Raw genomic sequence first — 26,073 nt, forward strand, 5'->3', positions numbered from 1 at the left:
AGCTGAAACGCCAGTACTTTGGCCACCTCGTGCGTAGAGTTGACTCATTGGAAAAGACTCTGATGCTGGGAGGGATTGGGGGCAGGAGGAGAAGGGGACGACAGAGGATGAGATGGCTGGATCACATCACTGACTCGATGGACGTGAGTCTGAGTGAACTCCGGGAGTTGGTGATGGACAGGGAGGCCTGGCGTGCTGCGATTCATGGGGTCGCAAAGAGTCGGACATGACTGAGCGACTGAACTGAACTGATACCTATGTCGCTTCCCTCATGAACATCCCTTCCACCTCTCTCCCCATCCCGTTCTTCTAAACTGTTACATTTTTAAACAGTAATAACTTAAATCAGATTTTTTTTTTGGTCAGGTTTTATGCTTTTATTATCACAAACAAAATGTCCACACGAGCTATCTTCATTTTCCTCACTGTGCAGTCTGGCATTGGGATTGGTGATTCTGATGGCCAGCTGGGCTGCTTTTTCTACAGTGGCCTTATGGTTCTTGGAGGAGACGTTGTGAGCAATCTTAGCACAGTAAGATTTGTTGCACATCAGCAGCGCCTCAAGCTCCTTGACGTTGTGGACCAGGAACTTCCAGAAGCTGCTGGGCAGCATGTGCTTGGTTTTCTTGTTGCTCCCTTAACCGATGTTGGGCATCAAGATCTGGCCCTTGAATCTTCCGTGCACCCTGTTGTCAACGCCTCTGGGCTTCTGCCAGTTCCGCTTGATTTTGACATATCGGTCTGACTGATGCCTAATGAACTTCTTGGTCCTCTTTTTGACGATCTTAGGCTTCACGAGGGGTCTGAGGGCAGCCATGATGCCAAGTCAGAGATGGCTCCAGATTTTTTTTTTAAATTAATTTTGTTTATATTTTGTTAAAATATTTTTTACCTTTTTTTTTTTCAAGAAAAATTTTAACATTCTTTACCTCTATATCCTCTTAATGTCTAATTTTGGTATTTAATGCATTTTCTTAGTTTTTTCAAAGATCAAGCTTTCATTCTTCTTCATATTTCATATTGTTTTTGTTTTCCATTTTGCAAATCTCTATTACTATAAGTAACTCTACTACTTCCTTCCACCCACTTTCTTTAAGATTATTTTGCTCTTTTCCAACTTCTAGATTTAGAAGCCACCTTCTTACTTTTCAATTTTTAAATGTTTTTTCCTTATTTAATATTTACAACTTTTTATTTGCCAATAACCACAGATTAACAGGAAGTTGCAAAAATAGTACACAGAGTCCCAGTTTTCCCCAGCAGTAAGATCTTACACATAACTACAGTGCAACTTCAAAATCAACATATTGACAGTGGTATCATACTACTAACGAGAGTATAGACCTTATTTGGTTTCACCAGGTTTTACATGCATTCATTTGTGGGTGTTTGTAGCTCTGTATAGTTTTAGTGCATTTTAGACATTCATGTAATCAACACCACAATCAAGATACGGAACTGTTCCATCAGCAAAAAGGAACTTCTTGTGTTACCCTTTATAATCACCTATATCTCATACCCCCTCCAGTCCCTATCCCTGGCAACCATCAATATGTTCTTCACTTCTATAATTTTGTCATTTTAAAAACTGGAAATGTTATACAAATACAGTCATACAGTAGGAGACCTTTTAATACTGGCCTTTTTCGTTCCTCATAATGCGCTTGAGGTTCATCCAAGTTGTGTGTATCAAAAGTCTCTTTCTTTACATTGCAGGGTAGTTCCCATGGTGTGCGTGGTTGGTTTAACCACATGCTCATCTGCTGGACATCTAGGTTGTCCTGTTTGGTGTTATTACAAATGAAAGTGCTAAGAAGATCTTGTGCCAAAATAGGTTTTCATTTCTGTGGGATACATGTCCAGGAAAACAATTGCTGAGGTATTAAAGTATGTGTGTGTTTATTAGAAGTTTTCAGACTTTTTTTTTTTTTTTTCCAGAGTGACTTACCGTTTTGCATTCCATCCAGCTCATATGCTCAGCAGCATCTGGTATTTTCACTATTTTTTCAAAAAATTTTGGCCACACACTGAGGCATGTGGCATCTTAGTTCCCCAGCTAGGGATCAAACCCATGCCCCCAGCATTGAGAGGCAGAGTCTCAACCACTGAACTGCCAGGGAAGTCCCCATTTTCAGTATTTTTTCTTTAGCTGTTCTCATAGTCAAAATTCCTTGTGGTTTTAATTTGCATCCCCCGATTACTAGTAAGATTCAACATCTTTTCTTGTGCTTGCTTGCCGTCCACATTTCCTCTTTAGTGCTATGTCTATTCATGTCTTCTGCTCATTTACTAATTGGATTGTTTATATTTCACTCTTGACTTCATACAGTATATTCTATATTGGTCTAGATAAATGGTTTGCAAGTAATTTCTCCCAATAATTTCTTCCTCTTAAATTCTTTGCAGGGCAAAAGTTTTTAATTTTGATGAAGTCCAATATATCAATTTTTTCCTTTTAGGATTGTGCTTTTGGGGTGAAGGCCAAGAATTTATTGCCTAGCCCAGGTTTTTTTTTTTCCCAAGATTTTTTTTCCCTAAAAGTTTTATAGTTTTACATCTGTTTACATCTTACATCTAAGCTTATGATATATTTTCAATTAATTTTTGTATAAGGTATGCAGTTTAGGGCAAACTTCATTTTCTTTGCAAATTGCACCAACTTCATTTATTGAAAAGACTATTACCCTTCCTCCATTGAATTGCTTGTGTACCTTTATCAAAATCATTTGGCCATATATACCATGCTGTCTTGATCCCTGTAGCTTCATAGTAAGTCTGCAGTCAGGTAATGTGAGTCCTCCAAATGTCTCTTCTTCAGAACTGATTTAGCTTAATTAATTTTACACCTGGATATTTTCATCCTTTCCCATTTGTCTCCTGCTTTATTCTAGAGAAGAAAGTTCTTGCATAAACTGTTTCTTTTCTTGTTGCAACTCCTGTAAATGCTTTTGGTTTCTCTCCAGTCTGTCCTCCAACCACTGTAGTAGAGGTCTGCTGACTGCTGACCTACACAGATTCTTAGTAAACACTGAGCCATTATGGATCTTGGTTACTGAATCCAGATGTGGAAGGCTGTGGATCCTCCTATGTGCATCTTGCCCCTCTTGATACAGGATCTTGGGCAACTCAATTGCTGACTCAAGGCACACTTTCCCAGTGGTTTGATGGGGGTACAATATGAATTGGGATTTCAATTCTCTTATACTCTGAGCTCTTTTGGGCCTTAATGGATTGAAAGCAAGTATAGAGTACCTGTCCAATCTTTGTATTTTTATCTTAGAGGAAACAAAAAAATACAAGCCCTACAAAGCTTTGCTCCATAATCTGTTACATGGCTTGTGTGTGAACATCAACATGGGAAGGCCTAACCGTTATATGGGGATGGGAATGATACCAGCCCACAACTCTCAGGGTACCACCGGTTAGTTTAGCCAACCTCTCTATCTCAGTTAAAGCCACAGACAGCTGCTCTGGAGAAATTTCCACTCCACTCTTCCTCTTATCAGAACGCCGCAAGACAATGACAAAATGAATGTGAACAATTCTGACAGTGTCAAACTTTTCAGCAACTGTGTGGATTTCAGTTCTAGTATATGTAAACTTGGGGTCACTCCTTAAGTCATCATTCAATTCTATGCACAGCCCCATCACCTCTTCTTTCTCTGTGTTCAGAGTGTGGTTGAGACATAGTAGGAAAGCATCTGGACTCCAGATGAACTATTTGTATCAAGTGCAACCGCCATCTTGGCTCCATCCTGCTCACGTCTGCCTCCAGCCAGCTCCAGCCTGGCCAACCAGCTGCTCAGGCACGAGGTTCTGTGGTGACTGGCCCTGGGGTGCCCAATATTTAAAGTTTCCAATAAAATATCTGCAACTATAAATCTTAATGTAATTCAAATTTTAGATATATTTTAATAATCTCTCAAATTTAGATGTATTCTAATAATCCCATTCCTCATTCTTAAACATATTTGGTGAAAGTGAAAGTTGCTCGGTCCTGTCCAACTCTTTGTGACCCCATGGACTATATAGTCCGTGGAATTCTTCAGGACAGAATACTGGAATGGGTAGCTGTCCTCTTCTCCAGGGGATCTTCCCAACCCAGGGATTGAACCCAGGTCTCCGGCATTGCAGGTGGATTCTTTACTAACTGAGCTAATATATCTGGTATTTTTTATAATTGCTCATTTACCTAAAATTGCATAATAGTTTGTGTTATGGAATATATATGAAGTATTTTTTATTCTGTACTTGTTATTCATTCCTGAGTTTATTCCTTGATAGGCAAAAATTATGTTATCAGCTCTTCAGTGTTTGTTGACAGCAACCTAGTGAGATAGACACTATAATTATTGCCACTTTTCAGATTGGAAAACTGAAGAGCATAACTGGTAAGAAACGCATAAATGATGAAATTGGTAAGCAAACCCAGAAATTTTGTCTCTAGATTCATCTCTTAGAGTCTGTTACTTTAATATAATTTGGATTCCTTCTTAGATTTTGGGGGGATTTTTTACTGCCTGTTTTTCAGGTTTTACAGAACCTTTTATTATCTCAACTTCTTGTAGAGCTGTTTCTGCTTTACCTTGGGTGTGACACCACCATTATTGATCTTCTCTTATGGGCTTCAAATTTATTACTGTAACAATTTTATGTTAATCTATAGCTAGATTTTTTGTACAGGGGAAACATCAATTGTTTTTCATACCCAGATTGTCAGCAAGAAGACAGGATGTCCCGTTCTGGCAGAGGAGTGAGGTATAGAGATTTTCCAATCTTTTAAAATAGAGGGGCAGCCCAATCTGTACCTCAGTTTACTGAATTTTGAGGAAGAAATGCTTAAGTGCAGGAAGAAATAGTACTTTATTTTATCTAAAGGCCAATAGCATAAAAAGTAAAATATTTTAACTTTTTAGAGAGTATAGACAGAGTTAGTTTAAAAAAATCTCTTTTATCTTTATGAAGTTTGGACTTACAAAAGCATTTATGTACAGTTAAATAGAGTTATTTGAAATAAATGGGCCCAATCTGCCTACCAGAATCAAGGTTCTATTTCCCAGAGAAGATAAGCTTTGAGTATTTGATGAAATGATGATAGACAGGCAGCAACATTTATTAAGATGCATCTGTGTACAAGACAGGATGCTAGTGGAAGAAATCTGTCCTTTGTGACATGATTCATAATAAAAGCAGAGCTGCTATTTTATCTAAAATCTTTTATTTCTAAACATAATATTGTACTTTAGCAGCATCCCCTTCCTTTTGAATCCTCCTTAACCCAGGTTAGATGGAATTACAAAATACACTACTTATTTTCAAAGTCACACTTAGGTAGTGATAAGGAAACCATTTAGGCAACCAGTGAGGGGCAAAAACAATATAATCATAGGATGTATCCAAATTCTTTATTTGACAAACAGCTTCATTCCAACGCTCTAACATTCCTTCTGTGCCAAAAGGTCTGAAAGACTGGAAATTACTTTTCCTAGTTTGTCTGCATGTAGGGTTTCAGTTTGAATTAGCTGATGAGAAAAATTTGCTTGAGATGGAAAGTAGAATTTAAAAAAATATTAGCTAGTATTTTTGGTGACCGCTTAAAGTAGGCATGCAGTATATATGTAAGTGATAAATGTAACGTTTTGCCTGGGACTGTTCAAGCCTGTCAAGGAATCATGTCCTTTGGTGCTTTTCAGAAGCTTCCATCTCCTGTGGTGCCTCCCTTAAGATTCTTGAATTTTCAAATTTCCTGAAACACAGATCCATCCTCTCTAGCCTTTGTTTTCCCTGTCCTTCTAATTGTAGTTTAAGATTCAAACTCTTACTTGAAGTACATAGGGTGGCTCATATGTAAATGAAAAATTTTAAGTGAGGCAGAAGAAATTATAAATAACATAATGTCAAAAATTCTTTGTTGAATTAAAAGCAAGTTAGCACATAAGGAAACATTGATGTGAAGAACAATCAAGGGAAAAAATGATCTTGGAGAGACACATGCAGAAGCTTCAGATAATGGAAGTCCCTATCATAGATTTTAAAATTATACTTAAAATGATAGTATGTAAAAAGAGGTAAAAGACACGATTGAGAATACTGGCCTAAGAACTGACACATCTAGCAAGTTCCTTGGGTATTGCTGATACTACTTGTCTGGGTATCATTTTTTTAAATAACTACTGCTTTAGAGGATACTATCAGTGTATGGAACCCTTTTCTGTTATAGAGGATGCAGTCACAACTTGGATATCAGTTTAATTCACCTCTGTGTGCACATTCTCCAATTTGTACTTCAATCCTATAATTTATATTGTAGCTTCTTCAGATGACTTGATTTTGCCCAGATATGGAAAGAAGGAGAATTACTTGGTAATCTTTGTCCCCCTAGAACAACCTGTATTCAGTGACAGACATATTTGTAAAAATAAAAATAAAAGCACAGCCTTTTCTTTGAGATAAGACAGCTTCTTAAGTGCAACTTACATGCCAGTTTCCTGTGTCATTATGTTGACATGTGGATTCCACTTGACACTATGTCCCTTGTTTTTTCTTTCCTGCTTTCATGATCTTCCATATTTCTCTTTGGCTAATTCCCTTAATACATCAGGTGTACAAGTATATGAAAACTCCAGAAATAGTATCGTCTGTATACTGTATTACCTGCTTTTCACCTCTTAACTATTATTATTCTTATCTCTTGTTATATCTAATAAATTTTGATTGAGTGCTAGACATTTTGGACAAAACAAAAACAATGGACTGTTTATTAAAGTGTCCATTCATTGTACGCAGCTATTGAAATTAAAATTTTAAATAATTAAGATGAAATAGAATTAAAATTGTGTTCCTAGGTCATGTAGCCACCTTTCAAGTGTTCAGTAATCACGTGTGGTTACTGGATATAATTTTGGACATTGCTGCTTCTGAATAAGGAATTCATAGGGCCTGGACTCCATCTTAGGCCTGTTCACGCTGATCATGCTCGGCCACCTTTCCAATGGACTCTGAACTCTGTGTTTAGTGCCTATGAAAACAATAGAAGGATAAGACCCCCTCCAGACAAGGGAACCTTGAAGATCGTATCTAGGTTACTCATCGCCTAAGAGAAAACGTACACTAATCACCCCTTCCTCCAGACAGGCCAAAAATTTTTCCGTATCATTCGGAGTGTAACCTCGGGTTTAGTGATTATTGGCTAATTGTTTGCCTGTTTGAGCACATGAGCACATAGCACGTGAATGATGGGGTTCTTGGGATTGTATTTTCCTTGGTTTATTTCAGTCTCAAGGAATTTGGAGTGGTGGGTTCAGACACGTACACTTAGGGTATAAAAGATTTTCACAAATGCTGGTCGGGGTCCTTGGCTAAGAGGAGACTCTGCCTTGGGCCCGCCGGTGTGATAAACTGCACTCCACTATCTGCATTGTCCTTCTGAGTGAGTTTGTTTCCCAGAACGCGTGGCTACAACACTTCCACAGTAACAGAAAGTTTTGTTGGAAAGTTCCAGTTTAGAGACTTTGACTGATACTGTTTTCCTACAATAAGAGCTTATATATAATCTGATCACATTATTCCAGTTAGAGGCAGCAGCAATTAAATTTGCCTTTAGTTTTCTTAAGGTGTATCATTTTGGGTTTGCCTTTGCTCCTAGAATGTATGCCTTGTGAGTTCTCAAATGACAAACCTGGTGGTCTGTAAATGCTATTCTTTGTATTCCCAATACAATGGAATTGGTAAAGGCTCTTTTTAGTTTAGTTGCTCCCTTCTTTGTAGATTTTAAAAGTCTCATACAGTCTAAGGAAACAGAAACATCCTTTGTGTGAGGTGGGGTGCTAGGACAGATTTCTCTGTAGTTCTTTTTTGTATCAGATCTTGTCCCCTCAAGTTTGACTGTCTTAGCAGTTCTGAAATTTAACTTTCAATCCATAGTCTCACTACTTTCACAATAACTCTGGCTTTTAAGAGTTCTGGTTGTTCGTTCAGCCAATTTAAGAATTAATGAAAATTTAGAGGAACAAAGCATCACACAAGATTGAGCTCACTTCAGGACATTTTTCTTCTCTCTGGCAACTTGGCCTTTCAATTCCCAACTGACTTATATGTCCTTCTATGCCTTTATTTAGTAACTTAAACTTTTTTTTTTTTATCTTTGCCCCTCCTTCTTATGTGGATTATTAAATCTGTAGCTGGATATTTTTCATCATTTTTGAAAATTTCTTAGTCATTTTTTCTTCAGATATTGCTTTGGGCTTATTTATTACTGCTATCTTTCCAAATCTCCAGCTATCCATGTTAGACTACATTACTGTTCTCTATGTTACTCTCTCCTCTGTATTTATATCTATTTTTATTTTCTGCTTCCATTCTGAATATTTTCTTTAAACCTGTCTTCTAACTCATTCTCTTTTCATCTGTCTATCTTGTCAAACCCATCTATTTTTACTGAATTTTATAAATTTATATTCCAGTCCTCTGCCAATTTTCTATCTTGTTTTCTATCATTTTATCATATTAAGCATTATTGGGATTATTACATCATACAGATTTTGTCTGAGTCTGTTTTTACTCTTGTTTGTATGTGTCTTTGCTTTGTATTAATGGTGTAATTTTTTTTATTTTGTCAGTTATTGAGTAACATAGTATTGATTATCAAATATAAAAATTGTAGAAATGATTAAAGGATTTTCACTAGTTTATATCCTCCTAAAGAAGATTTTTATTCATTGTTGTCATGTGTTAAGGGCAAGGGCAACCCAAATAACCTTAACCTCTTCATAGGAATTTAGATTATTTGAAGTGGTGCTGCTTTTCTAGAACTGACAGTATTTTTCTGATTCACTTTTATCTCTGGAGATTAGGACTTTATGTCCTCAAGACAAAGTGGAGGAGATTTAAAAGCTCTTTCAGCTTGTCTGCTCCTGGACTTCATTTTTATATATATATATATATATATATATATATATATATTTCCAAGAGAAGTAAGTTATACAGTCAGTTAGCTCTCTTCACTGATATTAGTGGGAAATTAAATTCACTTAGCATTACAAAAAATATGGTAAAGTAAAATATGTGTCTAAAAATTTTTCTTGGCATTCACAGTTAATTAGAAAAAATATAAGTGCTTATTTCTGATATTAAATATATTCAGAAGAAAGGAACATTAAATACAGTCACAAACATTTGTTACTTTTACATGGTTATCCATCAGTATATTAAGATGCATATTTCACTATATTTTGCTTATTCCTCTAAAATAGGTCGTTACTGCTGGGAAAAAAAAAAAAAAAGGATGTAATGAGTAGAGGAATATGATACCCATGTATAGGGTAGGGTACAATAGAGTATGAGGGGAAAATAACTGTTAAAAATGTATTTTAAATGTAAAAGCATATATAGTTAAATATGCATGTTTTCTGGTAATTGTCCATGGTCCTTTATATTTAAAATACATTTCAATGAAATTTTTATACAAGTGTACATTGATAGAATTATTTTTTTCTTTACTGCTATGGGGCCTGACACTTAGAGAAATACTAGTAAGTACCTCTGAGCCTCAGACCTACATCTGAATAAACTACAATTCCTGTTTTCTAGATGCTGTTTCTTACGATTATATACACATGAATCTTTTAATAGTTCTTTCTTAGCATGCTTACTTCAGTAAAATGTTGTTGCGTTGTTTTTAAATTTTTGTTTCACTGTCTTACTTAGTTTCTTCATTGTATTGTAAATATTTCAGCCCCATTCTCCCTCCCCATATAATTTTTTCACTGATAATGTTTAAATAATTGCTTTTGATTGACTAGAAAAAAAATTCTTAAATATTAAACTAGTTTTTTCTTATTTAGTAAGCTAGAAAAACAACTTATTTCCCAATAAAATACCACATAATTAGAAAATGTAACACTGTAAAATAATATAAAGTTGTTTTGTTTTTTATGTTGAACCATGCTCCTTTGTATTTTCATCTTCAGAATTGGTGTTTGAAAGTTTTGTCATCAACCTGACTCTTGTAACTTAAACATATGTTTATCTTTTCTCTCATTGTCTTTCTTCTTACTCTATAGGCTTTTATAACTTTAATATTTATTCTGGGATATTTGAAATTTTATCAGGGTAGGTGTATTCATGGATATGTTTTTTAATTCATTGTGGTATTCAAAAAGCTGTTCATTTTCTTAGATAAGTGTATCATCTCCTCTGGGAATTAGGTAGTGGAGTAAATAAGGATTTCAATTTCTAATTTTAATGTTGATGGTTAGCTCTATAACTCTAAATATTATGATTATATATTTAGTTTTTGATTTGCTGACTATAAACAAAGTATATTTGCCACTATGAAACATGAAACATTTATCTCACTGACACTTTCTTCATCTCCATGTGTCATCCTTTTAATAAATTGTATTATATATTTATCACCATATGGCACAAGCTGCTGGTTTCAGACAGTACCCCAGCTTTCTTTTAGTAGGAAGAGGTCAATACCCACCTCCAAACACTATTTTACCATTACCTATTCCCCATATCTACCCACTTTGCTATTTATTCTATACCACAAAATTCACTGAATTTGTATTCTGGTAATTAAAAGAAAATCTTTCAAGATATGTTCATAGTTTGATTCTAATTTTCAAAGATAACATTGTGGCCATAAATATCATTTACTCTAGAAATTAAATAGTGAGTTTGGGCTTATAGAGATGGATATGTGATCCTACGTTATGATAATTCTACATCACAAAGGAAAAGATATATAATGGAAATTTGGAGAGAAAGCATGCAAAGCATTTTTAAAATTTAGATTTTATTTAATAGTCAACTTCTCACTAACATCATCTTACATTTTTATCATATCATAAATAGCTGAAATTTAAGTTTCCTTTTGAAATTACTACATTTGAAATCTTCTCTTATTTATACTAATTTAGACTGATATCTAGGCTTGATATATAACTCACATCTTAAAATTAAAAAGTCTATATCAAGAATGTTTTATTTGAAGTTTTGTCAGTTATTTTAGATTTTATTTGATCTTGATCAGAGAATATGTAGAATCCTTACTTTTTATTTATTTATTTATTTTTTAATTTTATTTTATTTTTAAACTTTACAATATTGTATTAGTTTTGCCAAACATCGAAATGAATCCGCCACAGGTATATCTTGTTATTTCCTTCATTTTAGTATGTACCAGATTATGTACAAACAAAATTATTTTTAGCCTTTCTCTTTTTACAAGGCCAAAGAACAAATTCTTTATAATTTCCTAGAAGCCCTGGAAGATCTCAAAGACAGTTTTAGGTGCAAAATATACCATTTTGGATTTGACTTGGGGATGGAAAAAGTCAAAAGTTGTCATGAAGTTTGAATATGGGATTAAATAGAATCATGAGTTAGTAACAATACTCAGCTATTTAACAGGACATGATAAAAGTCACCATAATGTAGACTTACTTATTCTGAGACACAATATCTTTGCCTTAAAAGATTACCCAGAATGTAAAGAGAAACCCCTTTTTAAACTTAAGAAAATTTTGTCATTTTTACAGAGAAAAACTTAAATTCTAATTTTGAATCAGTGTAATTTTTAAACCAAAGTTCTTTTTAAACAATCTTAATACATCCACTGAACTTTAGCCAGCTTTCACCCAAGCAAATAAAAATCCCTTTTCATGAATGTTATACAAGTTTATATATTCAATTAGGTCTTGTCATACATTTTCCTCTAATTCTAGGAAAAAAATCTTAGTTTGGAATAAAACTATTTTGCTTTTCTTTAACAAAAATTGATCCTGTACATCCTATATATAAAATTGTTCTTCTCTTGCTCCTAATAGAGTCTCTGACATTTATTGAGTATAATTTTTAACCACAATAACATCAATTTCCCACAGTAACTATGAGATAGATAATGATACACTTCTTTCATACAGTAGAATTTTGTAGCTGACCAGGCATCTGGTCCCATCACTTCATGGCAAATAGATGGGGAAACAGTGGAAACAGTGTCAGACTTTACTTTTCTGGGCTCCAAAATCACTGCAGATGGTGACTGCAGCCATGAAATTAAAAGACACTTACTCCTTGGAAGGAAAGTTATGACCAACCTAGACAGCATATTGAAAAGCAGAGACATTACTTTGCCAACAAAGGTCCGTCTAATCAAGGCTATGGTTTTTCCAGTAGTCATGTATGGATGTGAGAGTTGGACTTTGAAGAAAGCTGAGCACCGAAGAATTAATGCTTTTGAACTGTGGTGTTGAAGAAGACTCTTGAGAGTCCCTTGGATTGCCAGGAGATCCAACCAGTCCATTCTAAAGGAGATCAGTCCTGGGTGGTCTTTGGATGGAATGATGCTAAAGCTGAAACTCCAGTACTTTGGCCACCTCATGCAAAGAGTTGACTCATTGGAAAAGACTCTGATGCTGGGAGGGATTGGGGGCAGGAGGAGAAGAGGACGACAGAGAATGAGATGGCTGGATGCCATCACCGACTCGATGGACGTGAGTCTGAGTGAACTCCAGGAGTTGGTGATGGACAGGGAGGCCTGGCGTGCTGCAATTCATGGGGTCGCAAAGAGTCGGACATGACTGAGTGACTGAACTGAACTGAGGAGAACGCATGAGTATACATCTCACAATTTTCATGGCTATATACTACCACACAGTTGCATTCGTCTTAGATGCTAGCAAAGTAATTCTCAAAATTCTCCAAACCAGGCTATCAATAGTACATGAACTGTGAACTTCCAGATGTTCAAGCTGGATTTAGAAAAGGCAGAGGAACCAGAGATCAAATTGCCAACATCCACTGGATCATCAAAAAGGCAAGAGAGTTCCAGAAACACATCTACCTCTGCTTTATTCACTATGCTAAAGCTTTTGACTGTGTGGATCACAACAAACTCTGGAAACTTCTTGAAGAGATGGGAATACTAGACCACCTGACCTGCCTCTTGAGAAATCTGTATGCAGGTCAAGAAGCAACAACATGGAACAACAGATGGGTTCCAAATTAGCCAAGGAGTATGTCAAGGCTGTATATTGTCACCCTGCTTATTTAATTTATATTCAGAGTACATTATGTAGAATGCTGGGCTGGATGAAGCACAAGCTGGAATCAAGATTGCCGGGAGAAATATCAATAACCTCAGATAATGCAGATGACACCACCCTTATGGCAGAAAGTGAAGAGGAACTAAAGAGCCTCTTATGAAAGTGAAAAAGAAGAGTGAAAATGTTGGCTTAAAGCTCAACATTCAGAAAACTAAGATCATGGCATCCGGTCCCATCACTTCATGGCAAATACATGAGGAAACAATGGAAACTGAGAGACTTTATTTTTTGGACTCCAAAATCACTGCAGATGGTGACTGTAGCCATGAAATTAAAAGATACTCGCTCCTTGGAAGGAAAGCTATGAGAAACCTAGATAGCATATTGAAAAGCAAAGACATTAGTTTACCAACAAAGGTCCATCTAGTCAAAGCTATGATTTTCCCAGTAGTCATGTATGGATCTGAGATTTGGACTATAAAGAAAACTGAGTGCTGAAAAATCAATGCTTTTGAACTGTGGTTTTGGAGAGTCCCTTGAGAGTCCCTTGGACAGCAAGGAGATCCAACCAGTCCATCCTAAAGGAAATTGGTCCTGAATATTTATTGGAAGGACTGATGCTGAAGCTGACACTCCAATATTTTGGGCACCTGATGTGAAGAACCAACTCATTGGAAAAGACCCTGATGCTGGGAAAGATTGAAGGCAGGAGGAGAAGGTGAGGACAGAGGATGAGATGGTTGGATGGCATCACTGTCACAATGGACATGAGTTTGAGTAGGCTTTGGGAGTTGGTGATGGGCAGGGAAGCCTGGCATGCTGCTGTCCATGGGGTTGCAAAGAGTCAGACACAACTGAGCAACTGAACTTAACTTAATACTTATTTCAGATATAATATTCATAGCTGCTCTGTACTGTAAAAATTGGAAAAAATGTATATAAACTTAAAATTACACTTCAGTATCCTATCTTACTGGCTTCCCAGGTAGCTCAGTGGTAAAGAATCCTCCTGTCATTGCAGCAGACTTAGGTTTGATAGCTGAGTCAAGAAGATCCCCTGGAGCAGGAAATGGCAACTTACTCCAGTATTCTTGGGCTTCCCTTGTGTCTCAGCTGGTAAAGAATCCGCTTGCAATGTGGAGACCTGGATTCAATCCCTGGGTTGGGAAGATCCCCTGGAGAAGGGAACAGCTACCCACTCCAGTATTTGGGCCTGGAGAATTCCATGTACTGTATAGTCCATGGGATCGCCAAGATTCAGACATGACTGAGCAACTTTCATGTTTCATTAATTAACTTAATATAGCGTAAGTCTAAGGCTTTAAGTTACCGAGTGATCTTGAAAAATGTCTTCCAGGTGTCATACTATAAAACATAAGTGTTAGTCACTCAATCATGTCTGACTCTCTGTGACCCCATGGACGTAGCCCACCAGACTCCTCTGTGTGGAATTCTTCAGGCAAGAATACTGGAGTGGGTTACCATTTCCTTCTTCAGGAGATCTTCCCAACCCAGGGATCGAACCCAGGTCGCCTGCATTGCAGGCAGATTTTTACTGTCTGAGCCACCAGGGAAGCCCCTACTATAAAACATAGTTACTGTTAAATTAACATTTTTCAGAGTAATGATTCAATTTGCTTAAACGCAAATTTTTTTATCATTGTAAACATCTAGTATGTGTAATCCTAGCCTATTTGATTAGTAAACATGTACAAATGTACTTGCTTTTCTTGAGAGAATATGCTAGAGTAGAATAAAAATGTATGTTTATATTGTACCTAACACTGATAATTGAGAAGACATTCTTATGAAAAAAAAAATGCTAAATAAGTCTTGTTTGCCAAAGACATATCTAAAATTATGTTTACTTGAACTCTTAGAATGTCTTGGTGATTTCTATAATAAAAAATAAAATAATATTTAGTAAACACATACTAAAATAATATAAAACTGTTGTATGTAATAAATAGTAATTTATATAAATTAGTATTTTAGTAATAGTATTACAGTAATATAATATTTAATAACATGCAATAAAATATAATCATATTATATATAATATAAATAATAAAAAGCTATTATAAAATACATTTTTGTGCATATTGGAAATATTAATTTAATTTACTTAATTTCTAAAAATTTTAAGAATACTCAATTTATATAAATGCTTATTTATTTCTAAACCAATCAGAATAGATCTTTAAATAATTTTATAATCTGATTTGCTCATATCATTGTCAGTAAGATAGTATTATGCTTACATAACATATATACACATATGTATAGCTATAGACACAATAGTTCATAGCTTAAATTTTAAATTCACTGATTCATGTGAAAAAGCTGACTCTTGTTCTTGCCTCCTCTTTATATTTTTACCAGATGCTGTGTTTTGCAGCTCTGTGTCTGTATACTCAGTCACTTCAGTCATGTCTGACTCAGTGACCCTATGGACTTTCTACAGGTAAAGCAAATTGAAATTATTGTTTCAAAATGACAGCTAAAACGTTTAGCTAAAGCATCTCCAGTGACATTTGTGAAGGAGACCTTCCAAGAATTTCTGTACCATGATGTATAATATTAAGTAGACTATAGACTATATTTTAGATGAGAGAGCAAAGAGAGTTCAGGGAGGTGTATAGGCCAAATCTACAATGATTATCTGAATAGAAATTAAAGAAAAAAAAATCCAGCCTGTTTCCAATTATGTTTGTTAGCCTCAAGTTCTATAATTATTGCATCTTCAATCCCTTAAATTTTGACTGTAAAAGAATAAAGGGATATATGCTGGTGATTGAAGAATGCTTTCTTACTAATTGGTTATCTTAGTTCATTTGCCACCAAAGAGTTTCCTTTAGCTTTTGGGAATGGTTGCTAATTCCTTGGGTATAACACCCCCTACCCACCCCCGCCGCCAATAGATTAGTGATTCAGGTTTCTTTTTGATAGATATTCCTGCAGCTGCCATTGGCTTCATTTATGTCCATATAAGGCTTATGGGGGAGGAGCGAACATTATCAGGAGCAAGAATTGTCTAATAGTGAGATACATTAAAAGGCAAAGTTACGTACATGTAGAGTTAGAGACATTGTGAAAGTGAAGAATACAGAGAATCTAATTGGAATGTACATATTTTTTCCAAAAGGTTAAAAGCAGTGGAGTTAAACAGAAGGCTCTGTAGAGTAGTGAGATGTCCTAGTGAAATAAAAGGATATTTAAAAAAGTCAAGTCACAAGGTAGATGGGACTGTCAAGTCCCATCACAGATATGGTTTACTTACTCCAAGGGAGGGTGGTAGGAGAATAAGAGAAATGTGTTTCTCTTGTGTCCACTGTAAAGACAGAGGTGTATACATTTATGGGGATGATTATTGTCCCTTGCCCATTGATATTTATTTGTGTAAAAAAGAGATGTAGTCGCTCAAAGAAAAATCATTGGGGAAGTGGATTTTTGGATTCTTGTTCCCTTTTGTACTCTGAGTCCAAGACATATGACATTTTTTCCCGTCTTTTATAACATTTGCAATTGTCCCTACCTATAGTGTTTCCCTAGGGGCTCAGATGGTAAAGAATCTGCTTGTAATGCAGGAGACTTGGGTTTGATCCCTGGGTTGGGAAGATCCCCTGGAGGAGGCAATGGCAACCCACCCTGGTATTCTTGCCTGGAGAATCCTATGGACAGAGGAACCTGGTGGGCTACAGTCCACGGGTCGTACAGAGTCGTACACAACTGAGTAACTAACATTTTCACTTTCTATCTGTAGAGTTTTTGTAGGGAGCAGACTTCCCTGGCTTGTTTCCTTCACATTGTTTAAGTTGTAAAGCCATGAGTTTACATCGTGTTGAGTTAGTTTTTTCAGCAATGAAGTCCTCATGGTATTGAGCTAGTGTGTGTGTTTCAGAGATAGGAATATTACAGTAATCTACTTAAAAATCTCTAATTTTGTTTTGTAAGCTCTTAACAAAGCTAATGCCAGTGGTGGAACACAATGATGATGAGCAGAAACACAATAGTTCTTTCAAACTAATCTATACCTATAATGGAGTCAAATTTTTCTCTTTATTGTCTGCAATCTTGAATCTCTGTTCAATACATTATTGTTTGTATTGGACAAATTGAAAGTTTTATGATTTTATCCTGTATGTGAGCTTCAGAGGTATTCTCATTTCCTTGATGATGCTTCTTCCAGGCCCACCAGCGGCTGTACAAGTATATATAATGCAGGGAGCCCAGAAAAATATGTCCTGAAGACTAATCTGAATGGGTTACTATTTTTTTTCCTATTCTTACAGGATTCTGGAATATCTTTAATAATATCATGCAAATCTGAACGAGACCAAGGCTTAAAGTGTTTAGGTGGGCTCTAAGGTGATTTACCTTTCATCACAGGAAGGAAAGTCAATAATAGCTGTTAGGGTGAACAGTTGGGAAGCGTGGGCATTTAATGGAGCCAGGAGAAAATAATGAGGAGTAATAGGGGCTAAAAGCAAACAGGGCAAACTGTAGATGAAGGAGGAATATTTGGCAAGAAAAAGAGCTGGGAAAGATACGTGTGGAGAGCTTTAAGTGAGGAAAGGGTGTGAGTTTGCTGGAGGTGAAGGAAGAACAAGAGTAGTCCAGTGGTGGTGAGAGACATAATCTTGAGTTAAATTCTGCCAAACACAGGTAAACTACTGAATTGTTTCTGCAGCGGTGAAATATTTAATTCAGGGATTTGAAGGGTATTTGGAAGTGAATTGGAATTTCTTTTATAGCCAAGATAAACACTGGCAACCAAATCAAGCTAAAAGAGCTCGGAAAAAGTGAATTGAAATTAAATCTTTACTGTGCTGCCATCAAGTGTCTGGAACACAGGAGTCAGGGGTGGACTCACTGTGGCTTCTTCAAACTATGGAGTATGGGTGTCCCAGACGCCTCAGGACCTGAGTACAGGAGATAGGGGTAAAGGGGATGTTTTGGCCTGGTGAAAATTATGGCGCCTAATCATCAAAGACAAAAAACAAATAGCTTGTGCTTGCTTCAGCAACACATATACTAAAATTGGAACAATTCAGAGAAGCTTAGCATGGCCCCTGCACAAGGGTGACACATAAATTCATGAAGCGTTCCATATTTTTCAAAAGTGTATTTGATAAATCTGTAATCAGAGAGAAATGTTAATATCCTTCTCTCAGAAATTAACATGCATTTTAATAAGTCATAGTTTGACTTAAAAAAAAAAAAAAAAGCTTGGGATTTTTTTCTTATTCTGGTTCCTGCAGTAGAAATACAACCACAGATCTGAATATTCTTGTGTCCTAATGGGTGTTTTTTTCCTTAGACGTCCTTGAGGAGGTGTAGAAAACCTAATGTGGGCTGATTTTATAGCTGGGATTGTTTTGTAATCAGGGAATCTCAGTCCACCAGTAAATATTTATCCCTTTGTTTGGTTAGTCTGGTGGTGGTGGGATGCACCAATATTTCAGCTAATCATGTGTAAGACAGAGAATGAGAATTTGAAGGTTGTGTTCTTGGCCTTGTCATAAGTAAACAATGAGTCTCACACAAAGGTTATCTAAATCATGTGGGGAAAAGTGGTTCTTCATTGTAGAGCATTTTCTGGAACATAAAGTTTAGAAGAATTTCTTAACTGTTGCTATTTTTTGAGAGTACAGGGCTGAGATAAAATTCAACATTGTCAATTCATGTATATTGTTTAATATTTAAAAATTGTTTGGCAATCTGCTTATTCATTTTACCCTATTTTTTGTGATTTTCTTTACAGGAGCTTTGCTTTGTTTTCTTGTGTTTCCTTTGGGGAAGTAGTAGATGTTATTTTGGAAATAGCTATCTCAGCTGCCTTTGAATATACAAAATGCAAACATATCTGTATCTCTCTAATAAATAAAGACAATGTAAGGTTATACCTTCCCAAATAATGGACCTAACCTACTGTCTCTGCCTGTACTTTGCTTATATCTAAGCGTATGTTAACAATATATTGAGTCAAAGGCCTAGATTGTAAACATTGTATTGTACTCAAATTTGTTTACTATGAAGTCTTTAAGATTAAATTTCAGTTTAAAATCCACATATACAATAGCATTTGCATAAAATAACTATAGAATAATTTTAATATTTAAATTAAGTGCGCTTTTCAGTCTTTTTGTACCATTTGCTTTCTCTGTTGTAAGTTCCTGTCACCCATATCCAATGTCAAACCATTCATAACTACATAATAGTCATGATTGTCTTCTGCATTCTAGTAAATGATGGAAGAACAGAGATCTAGAGAATCTTAGAAATAGATTATATAAAAATGAGAACAGCTAGCGAATCTTAGGAAATTTCAGTGTTTTTATGGTGTCTGTCACTGTCTATCACTGACATGGAGCCATTATAGCACTCATGCTCAATACAAGGAGCACAGTCCACATACACAGTGTAATATACAGTGTAAGGAAAAAATTACAGGTTCTTCTCAGGTGACGCTAGTGGTCAAGAACCCTCCTGCCAGTGCAGGAGACAAGAGATGGGTGTTCGATCCCTGGGTCAGGAAGATCCCCTGGAGAAGGAAATGGCAACCCACTCTAGTATTCCTGCCTGGAGAATCCCATGGACATAGGAGCATGGAAGGCTACAGTCCATGAGGTTGCAAAGAGCCAGACACTACTGAAGCAACTTAGTGTGCACACACCAGGTTAAGGTCTCAGAGGTATGCTAGCCTCTGCACTCTGCCTGGAGAGGCAACTGACTATATGTGTATGTGTGTGTATATATATATATGTATATTGCTCAGTCCTCATTCATTTCATCCTTTCCTCCAACTACCACTCCTCTCATAACAACAGCATTCATCTCCTGGGAAGTGTGGTGAACATGATCAGGAAAGACTATTGGAGAATACCTATAACTTCTGAAACTTCCAAATAAAACATGATTATTTCAAGGAGGGTGGTTTTCAGAGATTTCACTCAGTGATTTTATGAGACCCTAATATGTACCAACCAACAGCATTGAAAAGACTCCGTGTGAACCAAGGCATCCTGATAATTTGAAACCGTTGTTAGTCAATGACGCATACATACATAGGAGTATTCCAGAGTTTTCCTTACAGTCACTTAAAGGAAGAAGGGAATTCACATTGTTATTTGAGAGCCTTATAGTCAAATATGGAAGTGTAACACATTACTGTTAATCTATGAAACATATATTTATTGAACTTCTACTTTGAACCTGTGGCTGAACAAACACAGTAGAACAAGAGGAAACTGAAAATACTAATGTGGGAGAACCAAAGACAGGCCTTACAAACCAGAGCAGGTTCCTTACATGGTATTGACTGTTTTTGGCTGTACTGGGTCTTACTTGAGGATTCTTCATTGTTGCATATGGGACTTTTAAACTGGAGAGGTAACTCTCCTTAATTCATGTTCTCACTGTATTGTTTTAAGTCTCCTCTGTCACTATAGCTTTTCCACTCAGATACTTTATTTTAACTGATTTTTTTTTTTTTTTGGTTAGTTTAGATCTTTAAATAATTTTTCTTACAAAAGCAAGAGTATTTCTGGACTCTGTGGGAAACTGAGCACTTTTTTCTGAGGTTTTTACATGTAAAAGACAATTAGATCCTAAACTTTCCCCATCAAAATTCCAGTGTCATCTCCATTATCAGAAAATAGAATTCTGAAAGAAGTTGTTGAATTTTTTTAACTTTTAAGTGTTATTTTTAAGCTAAAGCATTTTTTTCCTTAATAGATGCCTTCAGGATTTGTTTTTAACTTGTTCAAATTCAAACATTTTTCTTCCTCAGGATATATCTAGAGAAGGAAGTGCTTTTGTAACTTTTTTAGCCTGTAAAACACCAAACACTTTCAAATTTTAGAACCAGAGTTTTCTTCAATTCCATGGAAGCTGATGTAAAGTACATCACCTCTAGAAGTGGAAAGGCTGGCTTTGCAACATCTGCTCCTTATTAACTCAAAGGCTGGTTATTTAAATTCTCTGCAAACCTCTCTCATCAGTTGTTAAATAGATGTAAAACTATATTGTATAGAAATAAGATTGTCTTGTATAGAGGTTTCCTGCAGGTTAAATGAGCTGATAGTAGATATAAAGCATTAATGATTCATACATGTTAGTTATTAGTTGTGGTTGCTGGCTATATTTCTATTATTTATGATTTCTTTGAAATTTGTAATTTTTAGAATTTCTATAATCTTCTTAAATAGAATGTCTGTTACTTTCTTAATCATTCATTTATCATTGTCTTCTCATTTTAAACTTTCCTATGCATTCCAAATAAAATTACTGAATGTGTTCTCCAAAATAAAAATCTTTTTTTTTTTTAACCTCAGACTTTCATTGCTTCCAGAGAAGATTTTAATGCCAATTCTATGCTTTAAGTTTTTCTTCTCTCACTTCTTTTCTCCCTTCACTCCCCTTTTCTTCCAATAGCCAGCTCTCATTGCATCTCTGTCTTTATTTCACGGTGTTCTTTCTTTAGTTCCCTAATCATATTTATAGAGATTTTTTCAGAGATATGAACATCCTCAAACTTATCAAGGCATTTTCCCCTTTTCAGTAGCTTCTGTTCATAGGCCTGTTGATGTTTCTCTTTTCATTTTTGAGTTCATAATATTAGTGCAAGAATGTACTACCTGTGCATAGACATTACTATCCATGTTTGAGCAACTTCCTCCTTCCAAATTTCAGCAAGATGGTTACACTGAAGTATAAAGCTGACCTGTTGGTGCAGCCACTATGGAGAATAGTATGGGGATTCCTTAACAAACTAGGTAAAAAACTACCATACGACCCAGCAGTCCTATTAGTGGGCATATACCCTGAGAAAAACCACAGTTCTAAAAGACACATGGACCCCAGTGCAACACTATTTAAAATAGCTAGGACATGGAAGCAACCTAGATGTCCATCGACGGATAAATGGGTAATGAAGATATGGTGCGTGTATATATATATATATATATATATATATATATATATAATGGAATATTACTCAGCCATAAAAACTAATGAATTTTTCAGTTGTAGTGAGGTGGATGAACCTAGAGCTTGTTTTACAGAGTGAAGTCAGAAAGAGAAAAACAAATGTATTCATGCACATATGGAATTTAGAAAATACTATCTGTGCTATAGTTATTAGTATCCTAGTGTTCTAAAGTACTGAACCTATTTACAGAGAAGAAATGGAGATGCAGATGTAGAGAATGGACTTGTGGCTACAGTGGGGGAAACAGAGGCTGAGACAAATTGAGAAGGTAGCACTGGCATATATACACCATCATGTGTAAAACAGATAACTAGTGGGAAGCTAATATATAACACAGGGAGCTCAGCCTGGCTCTGTGATAACCTAGAGGAGTGGAATGGAGGGAGAGGGAGGCTATACATATATATATGTATGTGTGTGTGTGTGTATATATATATATGTATATATATGTTTGTATATATAATTATGATTGCTCTGTGTTGCTATACAGCAGAGACAGCCACAACACTGGAAAATAATTATCCTCCAATTAAAAACAATAGAAATAAAAAGTAATTTCTTGCAGGTCAATAGGTCAATTTTGTTCAGAGTCATTTGATGCATTTTACTGGTCTGAAATCTCCTTTTCTCCTCTCTATATTTTTTAATTAAACTAGGGAGTAGGATGTAGTTTGAAATTGTCATCTCAACACTATAGTTCATGAGCCCCTCTACTCTTAGCATGTTAAGCATAGTTTCAGCACTTTTCACAGTGCTTTCCCTAAGATATGTAAACATTCCAGGGAATAAAGAATCACTGCTTATGCCTACTTCTTGCAGTCATGTATGTTGGCAGTCTCCCAGTGTCAGTGAGATAGAGCTGTTCACAAAGGTTGAGGTCAGAACTCATAGCTCTGATGAGGTAAAATTATAATTTCCTTGCACTTGAGGGAAAGCCACCTATTTTTCCCCTTTAGTTTAGCATCTAGTTCTCACAGCTTGGCAAAGTCATACATATTGTCCTAGTATTTTCTTATTTTCTTTTTGACAACTGTTGTTGAAGATTTACAGTTGAATGTTGTATATTAAGGGTATCAGAATATTTTCCTGTTTTATTTTTGGATGTCTGTTCTGTAGTTGGATGTGATATATGGTTGGGGGATATACTTTTAATTCATCTGCTTCAACAGCACCGTTTGTTTAAATTCCTAATGAAATTGTACATATGTTCTTTATTTTTCTCTAATTACATTAGCACAAACCTGCTAATGTAAGTAGCAGTGTGTATAAGAGGAAATGTGGTAAGAAGCATATCAAGTCCATGTTATCTGTCAGCCCACTAATCCAAAAGTTTGCCTTTTCAACATTCCAGAGTATTACAACTTGATATTTTGCAACTAAATATTCCTAAGATAGCGGTTATATTTCCTAGAAGAAATTCTCTGACCATATCACAGGGAAGATGTTTAAATCTCCCCATTCCATTTTCATGTTTTTCATTTCAGTTATACAACACTTCCTCCTCATTCTCTGATCAATGTTTAGCTGAGAATGTGGCTGTCCATTGGAGCCTTAACTGTTCCGGCTCTTTTATCTTGCTGGGGAAAAGTGAGTAAGTTAGAGCTAGTGGGATGTGGGAGAGAGTGATAAAGGTGTCAGGGAGGAAGACATTTTCCCCTACCATTCTGGTTATTCTGGCTGGTCTAAAACTAAATTGATATGAGATAGATTAAGAAGATAAAAATCAAATGAAAGTTTCAGTTCAGTTCAGTAATTCAGTTCAGTCACTCAGTCGTGTCCGACTCTTTGCGACCCCATGAAGCACAGCACACCAGGCCTCCCTGTCCATCAGCAGCTCTGGGAGTTCACCCAAACTCATGTCCATTGAATCGGTGATGCCATCCAGCCATCTCATACTCTGTCGTCCCCTTCTCCTCCTGCCCCCAATTCCTCCCAGCATCAGAGTCTTTTCCAATAAGTCAACTCTTCGCATGAGGTGGCCAAAGTATTGGAGTTTCAGCTTTATCATCAGTCCTTCCAAAGAAATCCCAGGGCTGATCTCCTTTAGAATGGACTGGTTGGATCTCCTTGCAGTCCAAGGAACTCTCAAGAGTCTTCTCCAACACCACAGTTCAAAAGCATCAATTCTTAGGCACTCTGCTTTCTTCACAGTCCAACTCTCACATCCATACATGACCACTGGAAAAACCATAGCCTTGACTAGATGGACCTTTGTTGGCAAATTAATGTCTCTGCTTTTGAATTTGCTATCTAGGTTGGTCATAACTTTTCTTCTCAAGAGTAAGCATCTTTTAATTTCATGGCTGCAATCACCATCTGCAGTGATTTTGGAGCCCTAAAAGATAAAGTCTGACACTGTTTCCACTGATTCCCCATCTATTTCCCATGAAGTGATGGGACCAGATGCCATGATCTTCGTTTTCTGAATGTTGAGCTTGAAGCCAACTTTTTCACTCTCCACTTTCACTTTCATCAAGAGGCTTTTTAGTTCCTCTTCACTTTCTGCCATAAGGGTGGTGTCATCTGTATATCTGAGGTTATTGATATTTCTCCCAGAAATCTTGATTCCAGCTTGTGTTTCTTCCAATCCAGCATTTCTCATGATGTACTCTGCCTAGAAGTTAAATAAGCAGGGTGACAGTTTACAGCCTTGACATACTCCTTTTCATATTTGGAACCAGTCTGTTGTTCCATGTCCAGTTCTAACTGTTGCTTCCTGAGCTGCATATAGGTTTACTCAAGAGGCAGGTGAGGTGGTCTGGTATTCCCATCTCTTTCAGAATTCCCCACAGTTTCTTGTGATCCACACAGTCAAAGGCTTTGACATAGTCAATAAGGCAGAAATAGATGTTTTTCTCAAACTCTCATGCTTTTTTGATTTAGTTACAGGTAAATATTGGAGAGATCCAGGAAATCTGAATAACTTTTCAAAATGACTGAACCTCCTATCACATTAAGTATCATCTTCAGCTAAAGCCAAATAGGATGTTGGAGAAGTGGTTTGGGACTTCAAAGTGGGGGAAGGTACTTCACATGAATATGGAAAAGCAAATGTTTGATAAACAAATCTTTGCTGGGACATGCAGAGTTAGTGGGACCCAGAGAGAGATTTTTAACAGATTTTCTAGGTTCCTGCCTTTCTATACACCAGGGTCCTACTATAGTTACCTATGGTGGTAACTCCTTTCTTACAATAGGTTCTCTATTTACAGTCTTTTAGAAAGTTAGGGGGAAGGTTAGATTTTCTAGGTCTTTCATGTTTTGTTTGTTATCAATATGAGATAATCCACATGCCAAAGAGACATTTTGGAGTGGCAAGTTTTGCACCCCCAAAAAGATATTCTTTGTGTATATATACATGTTTGATCTCATTACTTTTCCTTACCCTTTGTTGTGGGAATCAGTCCTACAGGCTTTCAGCTTCAACCCTACAGACACATCCAACACCCTGGGCAAAGGCAGAGGAGAAATGATTAGGGCTGAGGGTCCCTGCTTGGCTGCATGCTTCCAAGCCCCTCGGCCACTGTAGCCTACTAACCATATACTCTTTCAGGACAGAGAGACAAATTTCCATCTCATTTAAAACTCAGCATTTTGGGGATATTTTGATTGTAGCAGCTCTTCTTGTAAACTATTGTAAAGTATTAATACATCCACAGAGTACCGTTAATTGGAGGAATATGGCCACAGTAAACAGTCCATCAACTTTTACGTTCTGCTTTCATAAGAGCTGACTTATGAGTACTAAAATTTCTCACAGTAAAGCTCTAATGATTTCCAGAGTTTGTGTAGCTTTCCAGGCTATTATAAGTGGAGTATCAAAAACGAGTGTGTTTCTAGTTGTGTTTTTTGTCTGTTTGTTTGTTTTAAAACAGAAGCCCCTTCACTGTTTTTTTTCTTGCAGTTGGGATGGTTGATGGGAAACCATTAAATGAAATTCACACCCTGCCAGAAGATCTCACAACAGCATGATATTATGCTTCAGGAAAAGTATAAAGGGATTAGAAAACTAAGAAAAAACTACTAACC

At 36.2% G+C, this 26,073-nt stretch overlaps 1 non-coding gene and 2 pseudogenes across 1 annotated transcript; 1 reads left to right on the top strand and 2 right to left on the bottom strand.

Moving 5' to 3' along the window:
* Window positions 1–861, bottom strand: part of LOC782372 (large ribosomal subunit protein eL32-like) — a 92,618-nt pseudogene extending 91,757 nt beyond the window's left edge.
* Window positions 862–2,882: 2,021 nt separating this feature from the next.
* Window positions 2,883–3,754, bottom strand: LOC782336 (lys-63-specific deubiquitinase BRCC36-like; annotated as a pseudogene).
* A 14,308-nt stretch (window positions 3,755–18,062) lies between these two features.
* On the top strand, window positions 18,063–18,169 carry LOC112447953 (U6 spliceosomal RNA). The gene has a single exon (XR_003036206.1). It is a non-coding gene; the product is annotated as a U6 spliceosomal RNA (small nuclear RNA).
* Window positions 18,170–26,073: the final 7,904 nt, after the last annotated feature.

This window comes from Bos taurus, chromosome 8 (genome assembly GCF_002263795.3).
Source record: "Bos taurus isolate L1 Dominette 01449 registration number 42190680 breed Hereford chromosome 8, ARS-UCD2.0, whole genome shotgun sequence".
In the NCBI taxonomy this organism is placed as follows: Eukaryota; Metazoa; Chordata; class Mammalia; order Artiodactyla; family Bovidae; genus Bos; species Bos taurus.